The sequence below is a fragment of the Ranitomeya variabilis genome, chromosome 8 (assembly GCF_051348905.1).
Source record: "Ranitomeya variabilis isolate aRanVar5 chromosome 8, aRanVar5.hap1, whole genome shotgun sequence".
Lineage (NCBI taxonomy): Eukaryota > Metazoa > Chordata > Amphibia > Anura > Dendrobatidae > Ranitomeya > Ranitomeya variabilis.
In genome coordinates this window covers 11,406,812-11,426,075 of record NC_135239.1, presented here as the reverse complement: position 1 = coordinate 11,426,075, position 19,264 = coordinate 11,406,812, and positions in this window count along the sequence as shown.

Below are 19,264 nucleotides of genomic sequence, written 5' to 3'. Positions count from 1 at the left end.
AGCTCTTTCCTGCCTAGGTCTCCCGTGACATTATAATCGGCCAACATTATTTCCATGGATCCCATGATTTCCATAACCCACCAGTTGGAGGCGCTGTCCCTACAGGTCACTGAGTTGAGGGGGGCAGTACAGCAACAGGGACTAGCAGTATCTAATGTGCAAGCCGGAGTGACAGGTAGAGTTGCTGAGCCTAAGTTTCCTTTGCCTGAAAAGTTTACTGGGGAACGCAGTAAATTTGTTTCTTTTCGTGAAGCTTGCAAAGTGTATTTCCGTATGCGCCCGATCTCCTCCGGTAATGAGGCTCAGCGTGTGGGCCTGGTCTTGTCATTATTAAGCAGGGGCGTTTTCTTTGCCGTCTGATTCTGCTACATTTAACTCAGTGGAGAGGTTTTTTTCTGCTCTAGGACACATTTACGACAATCCGGACAGAATGGCTCTAGCAGAATCTAAGATACGCACTATTCGCCAGGGGGAGCATGTTGCAGAGGATTACTGTTCTGAATTTCGCCGCTGGGCGGTCGACACACAGTGGAATGATCCTGCGCTGCGGAAGTCACTTTATTCATGGAGTTTCTGATAGGGTTAAAAAAGCCCTCCTGATGTACGAGACTCCTGCTTCACTAGATTCCGCTATGAGTCTTGTTGTCTGCATTGATCGCCGTTTGCATCAGGGGGATCATGAGACGCCGCCTGTGGGAGAAAGTTTAGGTTCACGTGAGGTTGCTGCAGGTGAGCCCACGGAACCTATGCAAATCGCAGGGGTATCACATGTTAAGCATAGAGCCCCTGTTCTCAGGAAACAGGGAGCCTGTTTTTACTGCTGTAAAACTGGTCATTTTATTAACATCTGTCCTCTGCTGTCAAAGAAAAACGCAACGGCGGAAAACTTCTAAGCTCAGAGGGTGTGGAGGAGACCAATCTGAGCTTATGTATATCCTCCATGATGGTTTCTCAGTGCATGCTCCCTGCCAAAGTTGTTGTCGCTGGCAGAGAGCTGCCAATCACTGTTTTTGTGGATAGTGGTTCTGCCACAAACCTCCTTGATGAGGAGTTTGCGCGCACTGCTGGTTTTAGGATCGAAAAACTGCCTCATCCTATCCGCGTGGTCACCATCAATTCTGCTCCTCTCCCACAGGGGGAGATTACTGAGTTTGTGGCTGAGGTTAAACTCCACATTGGGGTTCTTCATTTCGAGCAGGTTACATGTAAGGTGCTCAAGAGTCTTCCGGCACAATTGGTTCTGGGTTTTCCACGGTTGTCTACACACAACCCGGTTATTGACTGGAAAACTCAGGACATAATTCAGTGGAGTGATTTCTGTCAGGAGAATTGCTTGGCCACATGTGTTTCTGCTGTGACTTCAAGCGTTCCTGAGTCACTTCTGGATTTTGTGGATGTGTTCTCTGAGAAGGGTTGTTCAGAATTGCCACCACATCGCCCCTATGACTGTACTATCGGGTTTAAACCAGGGGCTATATTGCCTAAAGCAAGGATGTTTATCATCTCCGGTCCGGAGAGACAAGCGCTAAAGGATTACATTGCTGAAAGTTTTAGCAAAGGGCACATCAGGCCTTCATCCTCACCAGTGGCAGCAGGGTTCTTCTTCATTAAGAAGAAAGATGGTGGACTACGGCCGTGTCTGGATTTCAGGGAGTTAAACCAGATTACGGTTCGTGATCCATACCCTATGCCATTGATACCGGATTTGTTCAACCAGGTGGCAGGTGCTAAGTGGTTTACCAAGCTTGACCTCAGGGGGGCGTACAACCTCATAAGAGTCCGTCAAGGTGATGAGTGGAAGACGGCTTTTAATACCCCTGAGGGTCATTTTGAAAATTTGATGATGCCATTTGGGTTGCAAACGCACCTGCAGTGTTTCAACATTTCATAAATGATGTGTTCTCGCATGTTTTGGGGAAATTCGTTATTGTGTACCTAGATGACATCCTCATATATTCTTGCAACCGTGATGCTCATTTAGATCATGTCAGGCAGGTGTTACAGCTTCTCAGAGAGAATAAGCTATATGCTAAACTGGAGAAATGTGTATTTTCGGTACAGGAGTTGCCTTTCTTGGGTTATATTGTGTCTCCTTCTGGTTTTAAAATGGACGCCGCTAAGGTGCAAGCGGTGTTGCATTGGGAATGTCCTGATAGCCTGAAAGCACTCCAGCGGTTCCTTGGGTTTTCTAACTACTATAGGAAATTTATCAAGGATTTTTCCACCATTGCTAAACCGCTAACTGACATGACTAAAAAGGGTACCAATTTCTCCGTTTGGCCTGAGGCTGCTGTGTGCGCATTTGAATCTCTTAAGAACAGTTTTGTTTCAGCCCCCATTCTTGTGCAGCCAGACGTATCAAAACCCTTTGTTGTGTAAGTCAATGCGTCTGAGGTTGGTATGGGGGCGGTACTATCACAAGGCTCATCTTTGAGTGGTTTGCGTCCGTGCGCCTATTTTTCCAAGAAACTGTCACCCGCCGAACATAACTACAATATCGGCAACAGAGAGTTGTTGGCAATCAAGTTGGCCTTTGAGGAATGGCGACACTTCTTGGAGGGGTCGATTCATCAGGTTACTGTTATTACCGATCATAAGAATCCGCTGTATTTGGAGTCAGCCAAGCGTCTGTCCCCCAGGCAGGCTCGCTGGGCATTGTTTTTCACGCGGTTCAACTTTGTTGTCACTTACAGACCTGGTTCTAAAAACACTAAGGCGGATGCTTTGTCCAGGTGTTTTCCGGGGGGGAGAGCCTCGGGAAGATCCAGTACCCATTCTCCAAAAGGGTGTTGTGGTTTCGGCTCTCACTACCGAGGTGGAGGCTGAGATTGCCGAGGCTCAGGAGGAGGTACCATCTGAGCTTCCCATCAACAAAACGTTTGTACCGCTTCATCTCCACTTAAAGGTTTTGGCGTTGCATCATGATGCTGTCCTGGCTGGCCATCCAGGGGTTAGGGGTACCTTGGAGTTGGTGTCACGTCGGTTTTGGTGGCCCAAGATCCGACAGGACGTGGTCTCATACGTGTCAGCTTGCACCACGTGCGCTAGGACTAAGACGCCCCGCTCCCGTCCTGTTGGAACTCTACTTCCTCTCGAGGTACCTAGTAAGCCATGGATGGAAATATCCATGGATTTTATCACTGACTTGCCCTCCTCAGCTGGGAACACTGTCATCTTGGTGATTGTTGATCAGTTCTCAAAAATGTTGCACTTTGTGTCTTTGCCTTCATTGCCTAACGCTAAGACTCTGGCTCAGGTATTTGTGCAGGAGGTGGTCAGACTTCATGGGGTTCTGTCTGACATTGTGTCTGATAGGGGGTCTCAGTTTGTGGCAAAATTTTGGAAAGCATTTTGTTCACGGCTGGGGATCAAGTTGTCTCATTCTTCAGCGTTTCATCCTCAGTCAAATGGTCAGACCGAGCGTATGAACCAAAATTTGGAACAGTACTTAAGCTGCTTTGTTTCGGATAACCAGGAGGAGTGGTCGAAGTTCCTTCCTTTGGCTGAGTTTGCCATCAATAATCACCGCCAGGAGTCGTCTGGGGAGTCTCCGTTTTTTTGTTTACGGGCTTCATCCTCAATTTTGTACTTTGAGTCAGGGGGGCTCTTCTCGGCATCCCGGAGGAAGACCAGTTAGGAGCAAAATTATCATCAGTCTGGAGGAGAGTTAAACAGCGCCTGTTGAGTGTGGGTGCTAGGTACAAACGTGTGGCTGACAGTAGGCGTGTGCCAGGTCCGGACCTGAGTGTGGATGACTGGGTATGGTTATCCACAAAAAAACATAAGACTCAAAATACCATCCCTTAAATTGGGTCCACGGTTTATTGGTCCATTTAGGGTCACCACCGTCATTAACCCAGTAGCGTACCGGTTGGAGCTTCCTACGGTGTATAAAATATACAACGTGTTCCACAGATCGTTTTTAAAGAAGGTTGTGGGTCTTGTGGACGCGACACCTATGCCTTCTCCAGTCTTGGTGGATGGTAATTTGGAATTTGAAGTCTCCAAGGTGGTTGACTCTCGTGTAGTGCGCCGCACTTTACAGTACTTGGTACACTGGCGTGGTTATGGGCCTGAGGAGAGGTCCTGGGTACCAGCCTCGGACGTTCATGCGGATCGGCTGGTCAGGTTGTTTCACCGCCGTCATCCGGACAAGCCGGTAGAAAATAGCGTGTGCACTACTGGTCAAATGGTGCTAAGGTAGGCTCCCACACCTTAATCCAAATGAAGAAAAAACCTAGCACTCAACTGATGCTTATGTGCAAATTTTATTGTAGTACCCAAAAACGTTTCGGTCCCTCAAGCGGACCTTCATCAGTTACGTACTAAACTGAAGCTCGGGCATAAGAGACAATATTGTCTCAGGGCACTTGTAACTGCAGCGTCTTGGCAGAACGCTGTACTGGATAGAATGCTGTGGAGGATCAGGCGTGATGTGCTGCTGTCAGACGCGGTGTTCACCGCTGGTCTGTGACAAGCCGGGTCCTATAAGCCGTGAGGGCCCTGGCGTCCCTCGTAGAAGGCGGGGTACTGTCATGTCGGACGCTGTTCAGACCAGGTCGTCCGACAGACAGCGGTAATTCCGCTTTTGTCCACTATGCGCTCATTGGCGTGGGCTAGATTTTATCTAGCTGGTCCGGGGTTAATTTACCTGGTGCTCGGATTGGAAGCTGGCCAATGCCCACTGCCTTTAAATAGTTCTCCTGAACATTGGGCGTCGCTGATTATAGTTTCTGTCTTGTGTGTTGTTATCTCGGTCTGGAGTGGTGAGCTAAGTAGTTGGAATATCGTTGCTGGTGGTGTATTTCCCTTTGTCTTATTATCTCCTTCCCATATTTGTATTTGTTTTGCCCTTTGCATTTATAGTGTATTCCTGAGTGACTGCGGCGTGGTGCTTATTTTTCCGTTATCCTTGTCTGTGCTAACTGTGGGTATTGGAGTGTGGTCTCTTCACTGGTGGGGGGGTGGTGGTTTCAGCCTAGGGTTGAAACAGGAGATAGGGCGAGGGTGGAGGCCCAGACATGCACACCATCAGTGTAAACTCTGGGAGAGGGTCAGTCAGGGTTTCCCTAGTCTGAGGGAAATCACAGGGGCCCGGGTTATTAGCAAATTCCTACCTAGGTCACCCGTGACAATACCACAGCCACGTAGTATATAACACAGCCCATGCAGTATATAACACAGGCCACGTAGTATATAGCACAGCGATGTAGTATATAGCACAGACACAAAGTATATAGCACAGACACGTAGTATATAGCACAGACACGTAGTATATTGCCCAGCCACGTAATATATTGCACTGCCACAAAGCATATTGCACAGCCACGTAATATATTGAACAGCCACATAGTATATAGCACAGCCACGTAGTATATAGCACAGAGATGTAGTATATAACACAGCCCATGCAGTATATAACACAGGCCACATAGTATAGAGCACAGCAATGTAGTATATTGCCCAGCCACGTAATATATACCACAGCCACGTAGTATATAGCACAGCCCATATAGTATATAGCACAGAGATGTAGTATATAACACAACCCACCAGTATATAACACAGCCCACATAGTATATAGCAATGTGGGCACCATATCCCTGTTAAAAAATTAAAATAAAAAATAGTTATATACTCACCCTCCGTCGGCCCCCCGGATCCAGCCGAGGCGTTTACCGATGCTCCTCACAACGCTCCGTCTCAAGAGTGCATTGCGGTCTCGCGAGATGATGACATAGCGGTCTCGCGAGACCGCACGTCATCGTCTCGCAAGACCGCAATGCATAGACCGGTCACCGGAGCGTTGCGAGGAGCGGGAAAGGCCTCGGCTGGATGCGGGAGCCCACGGAAGGTGAGTATATAATGATTTTTTATTTTTTTAAAATTATTTTTAACATTAGATCTTTTTACTATTGATGCTGCATAGGCAGCATCAATAGTAAAAAGTTGGTCACACAGGGTTAATGGCAACGTAACGGAGTGCGTTACACCATGGCATAACGCGGGCCGTTAACGCTGCCATTAACCCTGTGTGAGCGCTGACTGGAGGGGATTATGGAGTGGACGCTGACTGCGGGGAGTAAGGAGCGGCCATTGTGCCACTGGACTATGCCGTCGCTGATTGGTCGTGGCCGTTTTGCCGCGACCAATCAGCGACTTGGGATTTCTGTGACAGAAAGAAAGACAGACAGACAGACAGAATGACAGACAGAAAGACAGAAGTGACCCTTAGACAATTCTATAGTAGATGTGCCCATTTGTAGCCACCCAGTGGTTGTGATGGGCATTGCAGTCTGTTGAGGATTTTGATACAATGTTGCATAACTATATTGAGTTTGTATTGTAAGAAATTGTAATCCTTAACACAATTAGTGGAAAGTCAGAAGTGTTCACATCTGTGGGATCGGCGCTCGATTGGGGTCTCATATATGTGAGCTTTACACCCGGGGGAGCTGGAGGCCGAGGTGCGGATGGTATCTCGTTATTCTTATGCCCTATGATCTCCTGTTCGGATGCTTTCTCACCCCGCTGGGATCCTGTGGGAGTTTCTTACACGCTGGATAATTCAATGTGCCTCGTGATCAGCTCCTCCGTGGGCTCCATCCTCCGTTTTGCTCAGGAAACAGAAACCTCTTTATTAAACATGATCTGTGGTTGTTGATTAAATTGACCTTTTTAATTCAATGTTTTTTTATATCTTGAATTAAAGGGTAGGATGAAGAAATTACAAGAACAGCAAGTACTGAGTTGATAGGAATATTAAGTTTCCATCTGAACACTAATCACCGTTTACAGATGTTGGGAGAAGAAGCCAACGAGAGCGGTGAGGTTCTCAGATTGTGGCTCACAGGTGTCCCCTACACAAAATATCACCTCTGGCTACATAGGTGCCTCTTGATATAATATATGGGTCGTCCTAAACGTTGTTGGGTTTAGGGAATGGATAAATGGCCAATTACCCTGCCCCCATTTACTAGGGGTCCCCAGGGACAAACTAACAGCACTCCCTAACATTCAGTGGGGCAGGACGGTATATTGGCCAATTACCCTGCCCCCATTTACTAGGGGTCCCCAGGGACAAACTAACAGCACTCCCTAACATTCAGTGGGGCAGGACGGTATATTGGCCAATTACCCTGCCCCCATTTACTAGGGGTCCCCAGGGACAAACTAACAGCACTCCCTAACATTCAGTGGGGCAGGACGGTATATTGGCCAATTACCCTGCCCCCATTTACTAGGGGTCCCCAGGGACAAACTAACAGCACTCCCTAACATTCAGTGGGGCAGGACGGTATATTGGCCAATTACCCTGCCCCCATTTACTAGGGGTCCCCATGGACAAACTAACAGCACTCCCTAACATTCAGTGGGGCAGGACGGTATATTGGCCAATTACCCTGCGCCCATTTACTAGGGGTCCCCAGGGACAAACTAACAGCACTCCCTAACATTCAGTGGGGCAGGACGGTATATTAATGTCATGCAATAACTGATAATCCATTTGTTACCAAATCTAATCTAACTGCTATTTTAGACCTAAGGAAGCAGGTGTACTTTCTTTAAATCCATGCCAGAATGTTTTGAGGTTTGAGTGCTAAAGAGTAAAAAAGCCCATGAGTACAAGAGTATTTAGTCTGTTTATACCACCGCAGCCTGACATCTATTCAGTCTTTTCTTGACTGAGGCAGGTTGTACTGAGCAGTGTGAGATCACACCAGCAGCAAGGACATTGAGGAACTGTAAGTCAAATTAGGTGGGCAAAGATTCAGCAGTCAAAGGGAGGAGGGACAATGAGCAGCTTTTAATCAGGATATATGGACAGAGATTCAGTAGTGGCAGGGAGGAAGAACATTGAGAAGCTGTCAATCTGGATAGGTGGGCAGGTATCCATAGTGGCAGGGAGGAGGGACACTGAGGAGCTCCCAATTAGGATAGGTGGGCAGAGATACAGTAGCGGCAGGAAGGTAGGACACTGAGGAGCTGTCAATCAGGATAGGTGGACACATTTATTAGTGGCTGGATGGTGGGACACTGAGGAGCTTTCAATGAGGGTAGAAGCAGCAGTAAGGAGGGACGTGAAGCACTGGAAATGAGGTTAGGTGGGTGGAGATTCAACAACAACAACAGGGAAGAGGAACACTGAGGAGCTGTCAATCAGGTTAAATGAGCGGAGATTGAGATACAACTTTTCAATCTTAGTAGTACATTTTTTTTAATCCTAGTATTAAGTAATGTATCTAGATAGTATGGTGAAACCTAGTGACAGATTCACTTTAAGAGCCATTATACAGAGCAACATTACAGAACTTCTCCAACTTGGCAGACCTGTCCTACCCATGCGGTATATGGACCATCCATGAAGTTCAATGACAGCTGTGTAATGCTTCGTTTCACCTGTGGATGCGATGAATGGAGATCAAACACTTCCGCCATGTTATCATTCAGGGGGACGTCTCCTCTAAATATCCTTTTTTACCTGGATAGGATCATTAATTTCGCAGAGTATCGTTTTTTTTTACAGTACGTGTCAATGGGAGACTTGGGCAACTTTATGTCTAGACGGTGGGGTCAGAGGCTTCCATTGTGGGGTCATTGTGGAGAATACCAGTCCTGTTAGATGTTTCCGAAAGAAGGAAAAGCAGAGTGAGAACTGAGCCGAGCTCCTTGCGATTCCCCCGTATCCAGCGCCGCTCTTTCTTTTTACCTTACTCTTTCGCATACGTTAAAACCTTTTAGTAAACCAAACGCGGAGGCTCACAGATATTGATCATAAATACTGTACATTTTTTTCTCTACTTAATATTGACTACTTAAGTGCATTGCCGCCAGAGAGCCTGCGCCATAGCATCATAGGAACGTTATCATTGGTAATTAGGTATTCAGTGCAGCCGAGCAGCCCAGAGTCGCCAGGTAGGTACTATGTCTAATTCTAATCGGTGAGGTTTGATGCGAGGAGAATCTATTACATCCCGATGAAATATTCATACTGATAACGTTCTATCTTGTGCTGATCATTCCTACATTCACATAGATTGCTCTGGTCAGATTTGCTTGGTAAGGGAAGTTTCAGCAAAACTTTTCTCTGTTCTCCAACTTCTGCGTGTAAACAATGTGTGATCCTCGGAGTTGTGCGACGTTGCTGCAATATCTACAAACACACACAGTGAGATATATATCTGTAAAATACCTTTAATCCGACATAACTGAAGCCTGGAAGTCTGGATTATTGGATTTTCATAGGAAAGTATGTAGCGCCCCCACTGCCGCAGGGCCGAGGGGTACCCGGTACCGGGCCTCTTGGTCTCTGCTCTGGGGTTGTCACGGTGGCTAGACCCGGTCTGTGACCCTGCTGAGGGGCGTACAGTGATAGATATGCTGGATGTGGATGGTGGTGATATTGCGGTGCAGTGTAGGTCGTAGTAAATAACGAGGACACCAGGTTGCAGTCTCTTTACCTCTTTACTGAAGGTTTTAGAGTCCTCAGTCCAGAGCGCTGTCAACAGGGCTGTTTGAGACCGGCCGGTCCAAAGGCACATCAGGAGTTCTCTTTGCAGGTGGGAATCAGTGTCTACCTTCTAGCGCTGTGTGTTGTAGTCCTTCCCTGCTGAGCTCCCGGGATAGTCCTCACAACTGATTCTGTCTGTCTCTGATGTTCGTTCTCTCCGTCCTCCAGGTGATATGGTAGGACGCACCTGTATGACGGGGTAGGCCTGGAGTTCTTCCGGGACCCTAGAGTCGCCCCTCTCCCACAGCTGCCTCCGTTGTCTGCTTAGGTGTTAAGTGAGACAGCCAACCTGTAATTAGCTGTCCGGCCGTGGTTTGCAGTAGTACTTAGAGTCTCTTACTTGCTCGGCGTTCCGGCCACCGACTGTTTGCGCCTCAGAAGGATGTTGCCTCGATCTTACAGCACGACTCCTTCTGGTCCTAATTCCTCTTTACTGTATTCCCGTTGTTCACTGGTTAGTTCTGCTCTTAGGAGTCTGCCAGGATCCCATCCCTGACAGGTCCTCTCACTAGCTCTTCCCAGCTACTTCTCTCCCTGTCTTCCTGTCCAACCCCCAGTTTTACCAGAGTGTGAGGAGTGGCCTACTAGATAGGACCACCCCCCCTGGTGGCCGGAGTGTGAAGTGTAGTGAGGTGTTACCTGGTCAGAGAAACTCCTTTAGTGCAATCAGACGTACCATCACTCCCCTTAGTGGCAGAGCCACAGTACTGCAACGACCAGGACTCTGGGGCGCTGCAAGTACATAGGAAAGTACATCAAATTCAGCCGTATTTCCATCATAGACATTGATGGCATTTACACTATCTTCATTAACCACTGGGGGGTAGAGAAATGGAGCGATTGTTTCTCCTTGCAGAGATCCGGGTGGCAATGCTCACTGGGAAGGAAATATGCAAATTATCTCTCCTGCAGAGGAAATAAAGTCTCTCTATTGCCACCCATAGGTCGCTCTCTGACCCATCAAAAATTCTTAAAGGGGTTTTCCACTATTTGATAAATGTTACCATGGCTTAGTTAATACGTGACAAATATAAAGAAAGTCCTGTAGCACATGCCATATGAGTCAGGAGAGTCGGTGAGATGTTCCGGCTAGTAAGGACCTGGTGTTTATGCAGCTTTTCTGATTTTTCTTCTATTTATTGGACCTAAATAGATCATTTTAATTAATATTCAGTAAAACTCACCCTGGAAAACGTCATTTTGGCTAAAATCTAATTAAACTAGAAGCGTTCTCTATGGAGTCATAAGCAATGTCAGCTCTTAGTTCTTCAAACCAAAGGGAAAACAGCAGAGCGGCCGAAGCATTGAGGGCTATTATTAAACTAAATCACAGAAATATTTATTAGAAGGACACTGAAGCACCGCTGTACTAGATATTAGAAGGAAGTCAGTCGTATAGACTCCCTCTTCATGCCCTTTAGACCACACAGGATTGCTCCAAACAAAGATATGTACAAAAAACCGGAGCAGAAAAATCCAAAACAACATAGTTGTATATAAAAACACAAAAGTTTATTTAAATATAACTCATAAACATCAATGTATATATATATATAAATGCACATACTCCCACGGGCGCTGTATGCAACCCGCAGTTAGGAGGTAATACAAAAAAGGGGAAAAAATGGTAGCCAACCACAAGGAGGAGTGGCACAAAGCAATGTGCCCATAACAAACCCCCCCCTGATAAATCAGTAAGGTGCCCAGCTCAAAGCCATCTCAGTAACATACAGGGTCATGCAGTATCCCCTGTTCACAGTCAATATCTAACTAATGCATAGACAGGCAGTGTGCTATATACAATAGGGCTTACCCATGCTAAGGTCCTAGAAAAGGTCTCTCCTCCTGGTGTGGCACCCCCTGGACGCGCGTTTCGCGTTATCGCTTTTTCAACAGGGCTATTGTATAACCGTTCCCATGTTCTTTAAGTATTGCAATGACCGGAAGTACCGCCGGTATAACGGCGCATGCGCAGTGGCACCCGGGTAGCGTCATCAGCCGGGTCATCATAGCAGTGCGGGCGTAAGGGGGAAACTCCTCCCATAGACGTCATGTGACGCCCCCCTGCTATTGGAGATGAACACAGCAGAGGACGCATTGTCCGGGCGGCAGTGGGCATGCGCACACCTGGCGTCCATCTTTAAGAAGACCGCAAGCGGCCATATTCAGGAAGACTAAGGGGCTGTATACTCCCACCTACCATGTTAGGTGAAAAGCGGTGAATAAATAGTGCATAATATCAATTGTAATACGGCGATTCAGTGCCTAAAAAGACACAGATATCTGATATACCTAACATAATGGTGTAAACATATTAGAAAAACTCCTAATATAATATATAAAAAGCTGCATTCAGACATAAAGTGACATGTGCATATATTGAATACATAAAAAATACAAGCTTATAAAAAATCGTGCGGTCTGCATTCAAATTATTCATTGCTGCAGACTGTTTCTCCTTTTTCTCTCAGTGGCATCACAAGATAGCAAGTAGTGTTGTTACATGGAGGAAAGGAATATTAAACAGCCCCACCATCATCCACGGCCATAGACGTGCGAATATAAACTTAAGTTTAAAAAAAAAAATTAAGAAAAATTAAGTTTCGCCCCTTTCCTCTGATATATCTGGTACTTTTAGTATAGTGCCTGTCCCTTGTTCCCTCTGCGCCTGTGTGGCATTAGGACACTTTGATATTTGAGTTCAATAAATGGACTCTATTTTTCCACATACTCTCTACTCTTGAGTGAAGTCACCATTTGGTTTTAATTTCTTTTAATAATCACTGTTCTTGTGTTTGTTTTAATTTTAGTTTATATTCGCACGTCTATGGCCGTGGATGATGGTGGGGCTGTTTAATATTCCTTTCCTCCATGTAACAACACTACTTGCTATCTTGTGATGCCACTGAGAGAAAAAGGAGAAACAGTCTGCAGCAATGAATAATTTGAATGCAGACCGCACGATTTTTTATAAGCTTGTATTTTTTTATGTATTCAATATATGCACATGTCACTTTATGTCTGAATGCAGCTTTTTATATATTATATTAGGAGTTTTTCTAATATGTTTACACCATTATGTTAGGTATATCAGATATCTGTGTCTTTTTAGGCACTGAATCGCCGTATTACAATTGATATTATGCACTATTTATTCACCGCTTTTCACCTAACATGGTAGGTGGGAGTATACAGCCCCTTAGTCTTCCTGAATATGGCCGCTTGCGGTCTTCTTAAAGATGGACACCAGGTGTGCGCATGCCCACTGCCGCCCGGACAATGCGTCCTCTGCTGTGTTCATCTCCAATAGCAGGGGGGCGTCACATGACGTCTATGGGAGGAGTTTCCCCCTTACGCCCGCACTGCTATGATGACCCGGCTGATGACGCTACCCGGGTGCCACTGCGCATGCGCCGTTATACCGGCGGTACTTCCGGTCATTGCAATACTTAAAGAACATGGGAACGGTTATACAATAGCCCTGTTGAAAAAGCGATAACGCGAAACGCGCGTCCAGGGGGTGCCACACCAGGAGGAGAGACCTTTTCTAGGACCTTAGCATGGGTAAGCCCTATTGTATATAGCACACTGCCTGTCTATGCATTAGTTAGATATTGACTGTGAACAGGGGATACTGCATGACCCTGTATGTTACTGAGATGGCTTTGAGCTGGGCACCTTACTGATTTATCAGGGGGGGGTTTGTTATGGGCACATTGCTTTGTGCCACTCCTCCTTGTGGTTGGCTACCATTTTTTCCCCTTTTTTGTATTACCTCCTAACTGCGGGTTGCATACAGCGCCCGTGGGAGTATGTGCATTTATATATATATATACATTGATGTTTATGAGTTATATTTAAATAAACTTTTGTGTTTTTATATACAACTATGTTGTTTTGGATTTTTCTGCTCCGGTTTTTTGTACATATAAATCACAGAAATGCAGGAAAAATACAATCAGTGGATAAAGATAAATCTTCAATGATCTCTCCCCATAGCTCTAATCAGATGATTGACATGACAACAGCAACGGAGGAAGAGCGTGCAGAACTTGTAGGAGGCAGTTACCGACCCATTCATAGGCTGCATGTGACAGGGTGGAATATAGGAGGCAGTGACTGACCCATTCATAGGCTGCATGCGACAGGGTGGAATATAGGAGGCGGTGACCAACCCATTCATAGGCTGCATGTGACAGGGTGGAATATAGGAAGCGGTGACGACCCATTCATAGGCTGCATGCGACAGGGTGGAATATAGGAGGCGGTGACCGACTCATTCATAGGCTGTATGCGACAGGGTGGAATATAGGAGGCGGTGACCAATCCATTCATAGGCTGCATGTGACAGGGTGGAATATAGAAGGCGGTGATTGACCCATTCATGGGCTGTATGCGACAGGGTGAAATATAGGAGGCGGTGACTGACCCATTCATAGGCTGCATGCGACAAGGTGGAATATAGGAGGCGGTGACTGACCCATTCATAGGCTGCATGTGACAGGGTGGAATATAGGAGGCGTTGATTGATCCATTCAAAGGCTGCATGCGACAGGGTGGAATATAGGCGGCGGTGACGACCCATTCATAGGCTGCATGTGACAGGGTGGAATATAGGAGGTGGTGACCGACCCATTCATAAGCTGCATGTGACAGGGGGAAATATAGGAGGTGGTGACCGACCCATTCATAGGCTGTATGCGACAGGGTGGAATATAGGAGGCGGTGGCCGACCCATTCATAGGCTGTATGCGACAGGGTGGAATATAAAAGGCGATGACCGACCCATTCATAGGCTGCATGCGACAGGGTGGAATATAGGAGGCTGTGACCGACCCATTCATAGGCTGCATGTGACAGGGTGGAATATAGGAGGTGGTGACCGATCCATTCATAGGCTGCATGTGACAGGGTGGAATATAGGGGGCGGTGACCAACCCATTCATAGGCTGCATGCGACAGGGTGGAATATAGGAGGCGGTGACCGACCCATTTATAGGCTGCATGTGACAGGGTGGAATATAGGAGGCGGTGACGACCCATTCATAGGCTGCATGCGACAGGGTGGAATATAGGAGGCGGTGACCGACTCATTCATAGGCTGCATGTGACAGGGTGGAATATAGGAGGCGGTGACCGACTCATTCATAGGCTGTATGCGACAGGGTGGAATATAGGAGGCGGTGACCGACCCATTTATAGGCTGCATGTGACAGGGTGGAATATAGGAGGCGGTGACGACCCATTCATAGGCTGCATGCGACAGGGTGGAATATAGGAGGCGGTGACCGACTCATTCATAGGCTGCATGTGACAGGGTGGAATATAGGAGGCGGTGACCGACTCATTCATAGGCTGTATGCGACAGGGTGGAATATAGGAGCCGGTGATGACTCATTCATAGGCTTCATGTGACAGGGTGGAATATAGGAGGCAGTGACCGACCCATTCATAGGCTGCATGTGACAGGGTGAAATATAGGAGGCGGTGACGACCCATTCATAGGCTGCATGTTACAGGGTGAAATATAGGAGGCGGTGACGACCCATTCATAGGCTGTATGCGACAGGGTGGAATATAGGAGGCGGTGACCGACCCATTCATAAGCTGCGTGTGACAGGGTGGAATATAGGCGGCGGTGACCGACCCATTCGTAGGCTGTATGTGACAGGGTGAAATATAGGAGGCGGTGACCGACCCATTCATAGGCTGCATGCGACAGGGTGGAATATAGGAGGCGGTGACCGACCCATTTATAGGCTGCATGTGACAGGGTGGAATATAGGAGGCGGTGACGACCCATTCATAGGCTGCATGCGACAGGGTGGAATATAGGAGGCGGTGACCGACTCATTCATAGGCTGCATGTGACAGGGTGGAATATAGGAGGCGGTGACCGACTCATTCATAGGCTGTATGCGACAGGGTGGAATATAAAAGGCGATGACCGACCCATTCATAGGCTGCATGTGACAGGGTGGAATATAGGAAGCGGTGACGACCCATTCATAGCCTGCATGCGACAGGGTGGAGTAAAGGGGCGGTGACCGACTCATTCATGGCTGCATGTTACAGGGTGAAATATGAGGCGGTGACGACCCATTCATAGGCTGTATGCGACAGGGTGGAATATAGGAGGCGGTGACCGACCCATTCATAGGCTGCATGTGACAGGATGGAATATAGGAGGCGGTGACGACCCATTCATAGGCTGCATGCGACAGGGTGGAATATAGGAGCCGGTGATGACTCATTCATAGGCTTCATGTGACAGGGTGGAATATAGGAGGCAGTGACCGACCCATTCATAGGCTGCATGTGACAGGGTGAAATATAGGAGGCGGTGACGACCCATTCATAGGCTGCATGTTACAGGGTGAAATATAGGAGGCGGTGACGACCCATTCATAGGCTGTATGCGACAGGGTGGAATATAGGAGGCGGTGACCGACCCATTCATAAGCTGCGTGTGACAGGGTGGAATATAGGCGGCGGTGACCGACCCATTCGTAGGCTGTATGTGACAGGGTGAAATATAGGAGGCGGTGACGACCCATTCATAGGCTGCATGTTACAGGGTGAAATATAGGCGGCGGTGACCGACCCATTCGTAGGCTGTATGCGACAGGGTGGAATATAGGAGGCGGTGATCGACCCATTCATAGGCTGCATGTGACAGGGTGGAATATAGGCGGCAGTGACAACCCATTTATAGGCTGTATGCGAAAGGGTGGAATATAGGAGGCAGTGACCGACCCATTCATAAGCTGCATGTGACAGGGTGGAATATAGGAGGCGGTGACCGACCCATTCAAAAGCTGCGTCAGACATGGTGGAATATAGGCGGCAGTGATGACCCATTCGTAGGCTGCATGTGACAGGGTGGAATATAGGAGGCAGTGACCGACCCATTCATAGGCTGCATGCGACAATGGCATGTTGTAGGAAGGAATCAGCGACAGAGCACTATAGCCAGTGAAATAATAGGAGCAATAACAGCAAAAGAGTAGTTGGTTGATCTTGTAGGAGGCAGTGACACACCCCATTAAAAAGCAAATGAAGACTCAGGAATTATAGAGGCCAAGACAAAAATGCTGGGTTAAAACGTCCTTAGAAATGAGAAAAGAGCAGCAATTTGAAATTATCACCTCTTCTTTGCCACCTGGTAACATTGATATCAATTAAAGGAGTTGTCCATGGTTTTTGAAAAATTACCAGAATGTAGCAGCTGCATCAAAAGACCCAAATAACTTCTACTCATCTTGTATATTGCTTGTTGCTCCAGTTCAGCTGCTCCTTGTTCCTGAGCTCCACCGGTCTTTGATAACTGTCAGACTATGATAAGGTGATTGCTGCAGCCAATCGCTGGCGTCAGCGGTGATGGAACACGTGACTGTTCAGGCCAGTGATTGGCTGCACTGGTCACCTGTCGATAGTTGGAACAACCTCACTGCAGGACAGCTAACAACGACCATCGAGACGACCAGAACGGCAGCAACGGAGCAGAGAGGGATCTACTAGGTTTGTTAGTTATTTTGACATTTCCATGCACCCCCAGCTTTCTGGCCATTGTTCAGAGCCCTTGGACAACCCCTTTTAAATGACTATTTTCGCTTAAATCAGCCCTTTTCTGAGCATGCTTGGCAGAAAATAATTGATTGACAGAAAGTAATTTTCACTACAAGTTCCAGGGATCAAACTCAATAACATCTTACATTTTATGTTTCATTTTTGTATCTTTTTTATTTTTTTAAATGTTTCCTTTTTTTTCTTTTTCTTCATTTTTTTCTATAATTGACTTTATGAAAGGACAAATGGTCTCAATTATATAGCATTGTGTCTGGAATAGTTTTGACATTTCCGTGGTGCAGAGATACAACAAAATAGAGACTTGTCATTTTCAAATACATTTCAATATCAACCTTCTAGATCCAACATACTTATCTTCTGAAAAAATGAATATGCCACTTCTCCAGTCTTCTTTGTGAATTATTCATAGACGACTCATAGAAAAAAAAAAAAAGTCAGAAATCAGAGCAGGCGCTGTTTATCTTTCTATGGCGGGAATCGTCAGATGCGCAGACTGTATTTATGGGTGTAAGAATAAAATGAAGACCTCGGAGGGGGCGACGCTGCTTGGTTTCCCTATGGTTAAACCTACATGTGTACACACAGTCCCTGAAGTCGTCTGCGCAGATCGTCCCCATTCTCCAGTGACTCTTATTGTTCATTCCATTAATTCACTATTTGCATTGCACATGGTCAGGATTAGTCTGTTAGATTTGAAGAACAGGCTGAACTTTGCTTTTTCTTCATTAGCTTTTCTGTTAATGAAATCATAGCCACCACCGCACGGCCATAGCTAAGATGTCACGATCCATTTTTGGATTTGTGGCAGCTCTGGTTCAACTCAGTTTAAAACTTTTTTCCTTTTGGACCATCGGGGGTTAATGTCAGTTTCTTTCCCCCACTGGCAATCTGATGTTACTGCAGTGCTGCGGGGTAAGCTGATGCAGGTGGTGACCACTCCCACCATCCTTTAAAAGGTCACATGATGCATCGGCTGACTGCTGGTCATACAGTTCCTTTCTGGAGACCAGTCTAGCAGGAGCAGCTCTCTGATGTCAGCCAAGTCTAGTGTTTGGATTCCAGTTGCTGTTGTGTTCTGCGGTGTGTAGCTTAGCAGTGGTGTACATCAGCTAAGTGTGGTGCTTTTGTTACCTTGTCCCTTTTGTGTTTGTCACTTCCCCTGTGTGTATTATCTTCAGAGGTGAGGCTAGTGCTCCTTGCCGGCCACTGCACCAGCCAGGGCAGTAATGGGCGACTACTAGGGATGAGGTATCCTAACGGCAGCGGGGGGAAGGACCTGCATAGGGCGTTAGGGGAGTGCAGAGACAGGCTCAGGTTTGAGCTCAGGTGGTGACCATTCCCCATTCCCTACGTTTAGGGCCTTCCTCTCACCTTTACCATCCCTATTATACGTGTATTGTGCCGTTAGCTGACCGACCATCCCTTGGGTCGAGTCACACCATGACAAGATTTCTTCTTCACCGGAAGCAAAAATGCACTTACATGCCCACCAGGATCTCCTTTCTTCACCCCTAAAAAAAACAACACTCTAACCGTGTATAGTTAATTGAATTCGCCTTAAACTGAACCAAAAAAAATAATAATTCAGTTTTGGCAGAACCCAATTTTATTTTATAAGTTCATCTGTTGGAATGAAGTAAAATGGCAGCCTGTTGGACGTTATTTTGCTATTTATTTTTAGGACAGAGAAGTGGTTAAAAATAAAAATGATTATACTCATCACGCCGCTCGCCTGTCTTCCTTGCCCGGTCCTCCGTTTGCTCGCTTCCTCCATCAGGCTTCAATCTTCTCTTCCATTTTCGCTTTTGAAATTCACATTCGCCAGTTTGCCAAATTTTCCCCAAAAATTTGCCAGGAAAATAAGTGTATAAAACTCTAGGACTGTATTGAGCCCCTTCTTTCATCTTTAAAGTAAGCACAAAATTAGGACAGAGGGGTGTGAAACTGCCTTCCTTTATTCCAGTACATAAAGAATAATAAAAAAAAATGCTGCTATAGAGTGCTGTTACTGCAGAATCACATCACAGTTACACTGACTCTGCAGCTCCAGCACCTCCCTATCCCCTTGATCTGTCTATATTCACAGACTAAGGCTACCACTCCTATTTCCTATCTTCTTCAGTGTTGCAGTAGTACACCACACTCTGATTAAGGCCTGTCTGT